At 31.0% G+C, this 8387-nt stretch overlaps 1 long non-coding RNA gene across 1 annotated transcript; it reads left to right on the forward strand.

The window, feature by feature from the left end:
* The first annotated feature begins 2860 nt into the window (after window positions 1-2860).
* LOC107948768 (uncharacterized) lies at window positions 2861-4674 on the forward strand. The gene is made up of 4 exons (XR_001697555.2): window positions 2861-3362; window positions 3465-3561; window positions 3821-4170; window positions 4287-4674. It is a non-coding gene; the product is annotated as an uncharacterized lncRNA (long non-coding RNA).
* The last annotated feature ends 3713 nt before the right edge of the window (window positions 4675-8387 follow it).

Below are 8387 nucleotides of genomic sequence, written 5' to 3' on the forward strand. Positions count from 1 at the left end.
CTTAAGGTTTCTACCCAAACCTTAAGATACAAACCCTCTCAAAGAGTGAACACAAATAGAAAACTAAGAAGAAATCCTTACAAGATTGAATTGTTTGCAATTAAGTACTAATAAACAAGATACACTTGAGCTAAATGAATAACAATGAAAGCTCACAAGTATGTACAAGAAAAGTATGAAAGTTGAGCAAAAACGTTGATTGATTGATCTGTTAGGCTTGAATTATCTCTCTTGTTGTTGTAGGATCTTTGGAAGCTGGTATTTATACCCCATAATTGATTTCCAACTTGGAGACACGAATAGAGCCATTGGGGATGTGAAAACCAGTGCATTTAATTCACCTGCAAGAGCGAGTATCGATACCAACTAAAAATGTATCGATAATTTTTGTATTAAATGCAAAATTTAGTGACCGTTAGAGATGAAGATAGCAATACCAAATAAATTTTATCGATACCATATAAAAAATATTGATACTGGATCGATACTTAGCTAAAGTTGTGAAAAACATAATCTCAATTCGGTACTGTTTTTAAAAGGGATATTGATATTTGAAAACTATCGATGCTTAGCCAAAAAGAATCGATACTTTTTGGCCTAAAGTTATATTGACTTGTTTTAAAAATAGTTTGACTAGTTGAAAGAATTTTTACTTGATTAAAATCATTTGAACTTAATTTTAAAGTTGATTCAAGAAATTTTCTAAGAGTTCAAAGTAAAGATTCAAAGTTTTATCTCTTAGACTTCATCTGAGAAATCATTTTGTCAATTTTATTCAACTTTAACTTTTATTTAAAAAAATTAATTTGTTATATGAAAATATATTATCTAATAAAGCTTAGTTTAACAGAAAGAATGTAAAATAAAATATGTATAAAAGTAATAATACATGCAAATGTTATATATATTTTAATTCTGTTGATTTGTTCTCACTTTTTTTAACATAATTCTCTTGATGGAAATCCATGATATCAATTCTACAGTAAGCTTACAATAATTATCTCTCTATAACATCATATTGTTATAGGTGTATAATAATCATCTTTCTATAACAGGCAAAATCTGAATAGATATAAAAAGGGTTCACTCTATATAAATTTATATTTATATGTTGATAGAGTGCATTATGAGATTATATATGTTAACAATTTCAATTAATTATTAAAGAATTAATTATCTATGTTTTTTTAGTGATTTGTTAGTGTACAGATTTATACACTTGTATTGAGTACAAACCCTACATGAATAATGACTTAGTTGAACCAAATTTTCCATACTTTGGATTAAATTCTAAATTGGTCTATACACTTTAAAATATTCTAATTAAATCTTCAAACTATCAATATTATTCTACAGTTCATCGGCCATTATGTTAATTTTTTCATTAGATGTTAGTTGTTTATAGGTATTACCTTCTGGCTAGGGGTATGCAAAATTTGATTCCATTCGAAAAGCTCAATAAAATTTTCAAATTTTGAATTAAATAGTTCGAGTTATTTAGATCAACTCGAATAAAAAAATTAAAATTTCCGGTTTAACTCGAATATGAATTACACAATTTGATTTATCCAAAAATCCAAATAAGAAAAGGCAAAACTACTCCATTTTAATAAATGTTTATCTTTTCTAAAGTTAAAAGTCAAAACCATTAAGTTAAAAGGTAAAACTACATTGTTTTGATAAATGTTTACTCATTAAGTTAAAAGGTAAAACCATTATATTGTTTATATAGTTAAATAATTTTATACTTGGTTTACTAGTTAAATAATCGGTTCATGTAAACGCAACATTGATTATAAATAATAGGATTCGTTAACTCGACTCAACTTGACTTGAAAATTTTTTACTCGATTCTATCCGATTCAAAAAAAAAATCAAATTGAGTTCGATCCCTAAAATAGGTTCATCAACTCGACTAACTCGAAATTTTTGAACTCGATTCGACTCAACTCAATCGAATACTCACCTCTACTTCTGGCTACAACTTTTGCTTGTTTTTCATGACTCTCTTATGTTTATCTTTTGTTCCTTTTTTTAGTTATGGGTTAGTACTCTAGCAACATACTTTCTTTTATTTCACAAGCAATTTTAAAAAATTGCCATATGTCTATTATTCTAAAATATTTTTTTACTATTTTACTATATTCGTATAGAACACTTGTCAACCCCCTGACCCTACTTGTGAAGTCTAAAAATTCTACTGACAGTGTACCAAATAATTTCCCTTTACTTATTATTTTATTCTTTTTTTTTCTATTTCATAAATAAACAAAATAAAAATAGAAAATAATTGATAGTACAATTGAAATAATTATATATAATTAATTACAATATTTTTTAATTGCATCAATTGTATAAAAATATTTCAAAATCTATTGTTTTATTTTAAATGAATAAATATAAAAGTAATAATATTAAACAAAAAAGTATTAATATTAATTTAAAATAATATTATCAAAAAATATATTATTAAAAGTACTAAAATAAATTACAATTTATATTTTAATAATATTTTATTTGATTCACAAGTTTTTTTTTTCTTTTAGAAAATTTTTCCTTGTTTAAACTTTAAACTACAAGCAAAAATAAATAATTTTATCGGCTCATAAAAATACTTCAAATGGATTATTTTTTTTGAGATCAAATACCCAGATCCTTTATTAGATAAAAGAAAAAGGCCCAAAAGACAAACAAAATAAAGTTTAAGGAAATCCGGAACAAAAATAAAATGGCCTAATAATAATAGAAGAAAAAGCCTAGATCCAGTTTGGTAAAAGGGGTTGCTCTAGAACCTTTCTCTAGCCCAATTGTTATCAAATAATTCCACCGCTCCTAAAAAGCAACAACAAGTCATAGGGAAAATGCAAGGACGATCTTCATCATAATCACTTGTCATTATTTCCTTCAGCAAAAAACAAGAAATGTCTTCATTACACATCAGTTTGTCATCTCCCATCTTTCCTTCTATTTTTGATTTAGTTTCTCCTCAGCTCTTCAACACCTTCAAGCATTCATGGATTCCATCCATCACCTATCTGCATCCACCTCTTTCACAATGAAAGAAGGAACTTCATTCATCAGATAAGTTGTTTCTCTCCTTTTTAGTTCCTTTGTAGCTAGAATGTGAACAGCCTTGTCTGATTCTCTATAGGTAAATCGAAAAACATAAGACCTAAAACTTGAACATAATTGTTTTGAATCATTGATAAAAACTTCAATCTCAGATCTGTCTGCTACCTCAGCTTACAGTTTACGAATCACTGTATGGGCATCTCCTTCTATTTCAAGCGCCCTCAGTCCCAAATTTAAACCTAGATGGATCGCCTGGAGTCACACCTTCGTTTTTGCCGCAAAAATAGACAGTATATTCTCATGCATAACTGTTCTTGAACAAATAACCTCTACTTTTTCATTTCGAACCACTAACCCCAAGCAAAACTCTTTCCTTTGCCTATGAAATGCAGCGTCAAAGTTGATTTTAACTGTTAAACTAGTTGGAGTTGATTTTAAGTGTTAAACTAGTTGGAGCTATCCATCTATCTGTGACTAGCCTACTCCCTGGTAAGTGATTATTCAACCCATCAGGTTCCTTAAGGTAGCTGAACACAAAATCTGCTAATTGAGAACTTGTTTTTTGCTCACCCTCGTGAATAAACTTGTTCTTGCCATCCACATATCACCCACATTACACATGCTATCAATCTGCACTTAAAAAAGGAATTTGAATCAAATATATTTTTAATCCAATATTTTTACTCAATATTAGCATCTGCTACAGGCCAAGTAACATTTAGTTTCTCCCATGTCTCCTTCGATGTAGGGCATTCCCGAAACAAATGCTCCCTATTCTTTGTTCCATATTGGCATCTTTGGCAAGTAACAGATCCCAACATTCGCCTGTAATGTTGGTTAATAAAAGTAGGCAGATAATTAAAGAAGATTCTCCTATTTGTAATTTTAATTTTAGGAGGTAGATCTAGGTTCCACAATTTTTTGTAAAATATTCTGTAGCTTTGTTGTCTTTGGGTCTGTCCATCTTGTAAGAAAAATTTATGCCGATTAGGTACCGAATACTCCCCTGTCCGCTCACAACGCCATATTATATGATCTTTATACGGATTCATAGATAGAGGAGTGCATAAAATTCTCGCAGCTTCCTCCTACAAAAAGGTATTTCGAATCAGCCCAGCTTTCCATTTTCTTGTGTTGACATCAATCAAGTTTGCAACTTTATTTAGGCCCAAAATATGAACCATGTTCTAAACTTTTAAATTTTCATTGCCAAGGACCCAAGCATCACCCTAGATGTACACTTGCTTGCCATCCCCTATCCTCCAATCTAAACCGATCAGAAGATGCCCTTTTGCAGCCCGTAAGCCCCATAAGCTATGCCAAGTAAAAGAAGGTAGATTTCCTAACCTGGAATTTAAGAAAACTATTTCTTAAAATATTTGGCTTTCAAAGTCCACGCTAGTCACAAATTAGGACCTTGATTGGTCAATAATGCAATATTAAAATGTGACAGATTTCAAAAACCCGTACCTCTTTCTTCCTAAGTGCAAACAAAGACCTCCAACCACACCAATGCATGCCTTTCCTCCCATGATTCTTTTTCCACCAAAAATGTAATGCCCTCGTACCTGAGACCGTCGCCGGAGTCGAGCACGAGGTGTTAACGGACTTAATTCATTAATTAAAAGCTCAAACAATTTATTTTAGAATTTCTAGACAAGTTGGCTAACTGTGTCACAATCGCTAAAAAAATCATATCTCGAGTTACAAAACTCTAAATCCAATTTCGTAAATTTTTCCTGAAACTAGACTCAGATATCTAATTACTAATTTTTTTCTAGAATTTTTGGTTGGGCCAATTAGTACAGTTTATTAGTTAAAGTCTCCCCTGTTTCAGGGTTCGGCTACTTTGACCCCTGTGTATTACGAATCAAATTTCTTCCTGTACAGAGATCCAATGACTATGAAGTTTGTTTCTATTAAAAATAGACTCAATAAGGAATCCATACATATATAATTTGAGTCCTAATTATTTTTACACAATATATGGTGAATTTATAAAGTCAGAAAAGGGGATCCATAAATCGCTCTGACCCTATCTCACCAAAACGTAAATATCTCATAAAATACAACTTTTTTACCTATTTTGTTTCTTCCACATGAAAATAGATTCATTAAGCTTCAATTACATATTTTATTCATCATCTAATTCTATTTCTACTATTTTTAGTAATTTTTCAAATTCACGTCACTACTGCTGTATGACACTGTTTTATAGCCAATTTCACCATTTTATAGTTTTCCATGGAGTAGGTAATACATTAAGCATACATAACACTAAATATAAATTTTGATTAGCCATTTCAATAGCTAATCATCAACAAACATTTCCACATCACTCATTCACCATATCATAAGATTATATACACAAAAGGATAATAATGCTATACATGCCATATTCCCAAAATATGCAAGCCACTATACCGAGATGGTCTATTGATAGTGTGAGCGTGCCTCCTACCGTCTTGATCTCCAAGCCGGCTTGTCAAAACTACAAGGAATAAAAGGTAGGGAGTAAGCATAAATGCTTAGTAAGTTCACATGTAAATAGCAAGTAACATAACCATGCAATAATACGAAGTCCATATTTTTATAATATCACCAAAGCATTCATATCATATTTCTCATTCATGATCTTACCATATTATTGTTATATTGAAGTCTCAACCCGAGGTTTAAATACATACCTGTACAAAGTATCTGTTTCAGAACACTTACCAACTAGTCACTTTCATCTCGAGAATTCTTCCATTTCACTAGAATTTTACCCGTTGAACACAATCGGAATATATTTCGAATACACGGATTTCATGCACGTAAGTGCCATACCCGCAGCTAGGCAAACTCAATAGCCTGCAGAAATTATGTAGCCAAGCTATCATGTAAACCGCTCATAAGTGAACTCGGACTCAACTCAACGAGTTCGGATGCCTAATTACATCTCACGAACTCAAACTCAACTCAACGAGCTCGGAACTCAAATATCCTAGTGACATTTCACTTGTATCCTAATCTATTCCCAAGGTTCAAACGAGCTTTTCCTCGATAACACATCTTTGCCCTCTTCCACGGAATGTCGAAACCGATACTCTGTAGCAATTCATATTTAACAAGTAGCACACATAATTTGCATATTACTCAATAATAATCACAAAGCATAATATTTCATGATATTAATCATCATATCATATAAATAACATTAAATTACTTAAAATGAGAATTATGTTACTACATTTACACCTGAACTTACCTCGTATGCGAAAATGGTCTTTTTTACCATTTTGTCCACAACTTGGTATTTTGCCGATTTTAGCCCGAATTTCAATTTTCCTTGTTCTATCATTTCAAATATAGCCTAATTAGGACTCATATTATTCAAATCAACCCAAAATCATATTTTGGTAAAATTATAATTTTGCCCCTAAACTTTCACATATTTACACTTTTGCCTCAAATCTCGTAAATTAAACTTCACCCTATTTTCTTATGTTTTGTGACATTCTGATCATTTTTCCCTTCTATAGCAATATCCAATTCTCACTCTAACATGTATTTATGAACATTAGGTATTTTTATCGATTATGTCATTTTAGTCGTTTTTACGTAAAATCACTTAGCAAAAGTTGTTTAAAACAATCTCAAGCTTCATATTCTACCATAAAACATCAAAATTCATGCATATCATTCATGGCTAAATTTTTAAATATAAACCCTAGCTCAAAATATTGGTAGAAATAGGTAAACCAAGCTACGAGGATTTCAAAAATGTAAAGAACATTAAAAACGGGCATAGAAATCACTTACAATCAAGGCTTAAAAGTGTTGAAACCCTAGTTATGGTGGAGAGCAAAATTCAGCAGCAACTTATGGAGAAGATGATAATTTTTTTGTTATTTTTCCCATTTTATTTTATTTAATATCCAAATGACCAAAATGTTCTTCCTTACTAAACTTTCAAAAATTTCATCCATGTCCAATTTTTGTCCATAAACTTAGAAATTGGTCAAATTTCTATTTAAGACCTCTTAATTAATATTTCAAAGCAATTTCATACTAGAAACTTCTAGAATGCAAAGTTTTGCAACTTATTCAATTTAGTCCCAAATTTCAAATTAAGCACTTTATGTATAGAATTTCTTCACGAAAGTTTCACACAATAATGCAATCATATCATAGACCTCAAAATAATTATAAAACTATTATTTCTATCTCGGATTTATGGTCTCGAAACCACTATTCCGATTAGGCCGTAATTCGGGATATCACAAAAAATCCCCTATTATATTCTCCATTTCCATACAAAAAAACTTGGTCAATAGAAAGTAAAATATCGCATATGTCAAAATTTCTTGCAAAAAAACTTTGATAAATACCTCTTTTCCATCTTGTGAGAGATGTCGTATGCTCTAGCTATTTATCTTTTGCTTTAATCTATCCTTCAAGCCTTGGAATGCCTTTTTCCTTCCTCGTACCACCATATTCGATAATATTAAGTACTTTTCTGGCTCTAATGAACACCAAACATTAAGTACCTAGAAAACGAAATTCTTATCTTGCTTATTTACATTTATGCTAAAAAAAAACTGTGGATTTGTCAAAGTTCACACATTGTCCTGAGCAAGATTCATATTCACTTAGAATATTTTTTATCACATTAAACCCACTTACCAAAACCTCTCCAAATAGGATACAATCATTTGCAAACATGTGGGAGATTGGTGGGGCAGATCTGCACACTTTTACCCCTGGAATTTTCCCTTATTGACTCGCTAACGTTCTAAGGGATGATAACCCCTTTCCGCAAAATAAAAATAAATAAGGGCTCAATGGGTCTCCTTGGTGCAGCCCTCAAGATAGTTTAAATCTAGCTCCTACCTCTCCATTTAGTATAATTGAATACTTTAATGTACTAATACAATGCAGAATGAGATCAATAAAAGGACAAGCAAAACCTATCTTCAACAATATACCTTTAAGAAAAGGCAATTCCACACGATCATAGGCCTTGCTCATATCTAATTTTAGAGCCATGAAGCCTTTACGCCCTGATCTTCTATTTTTTAAAAAATGAAGCACCTCATACGTCAGCAAAATATTGTCAGTTATGAGCCTATTGGGCACAAAAGCACTTTGAGAATCATCAATACAAACATCCAGAACATTCCATAGTTGATTTACAATTGTCTTACAATAATCTTATAAATAACCGTGCATAGACTTATGGGACAAAAGTTTTTTAGATTAAGGGGATTCACAACTTTAGGAATCAAAACTAAATTTGTTTCTTTAATACCTTCCAAAGAATTTCCATTATT

Source organism: Gossypium hirsutum, chromosome A08, assembly GCF_007990345.1.
Source record: "Gossypium hirsutum isolate 1008001.06 chromosome A08, Gossypium_hirsutum_v2.1, whole genome shotgun sequence".
NCBI lineage: Eukaryota > Viridiplantae > Streptophyta > Magnoliopsida > Malvales > Malvaceae > Gossypium > Gossypium hirsutum.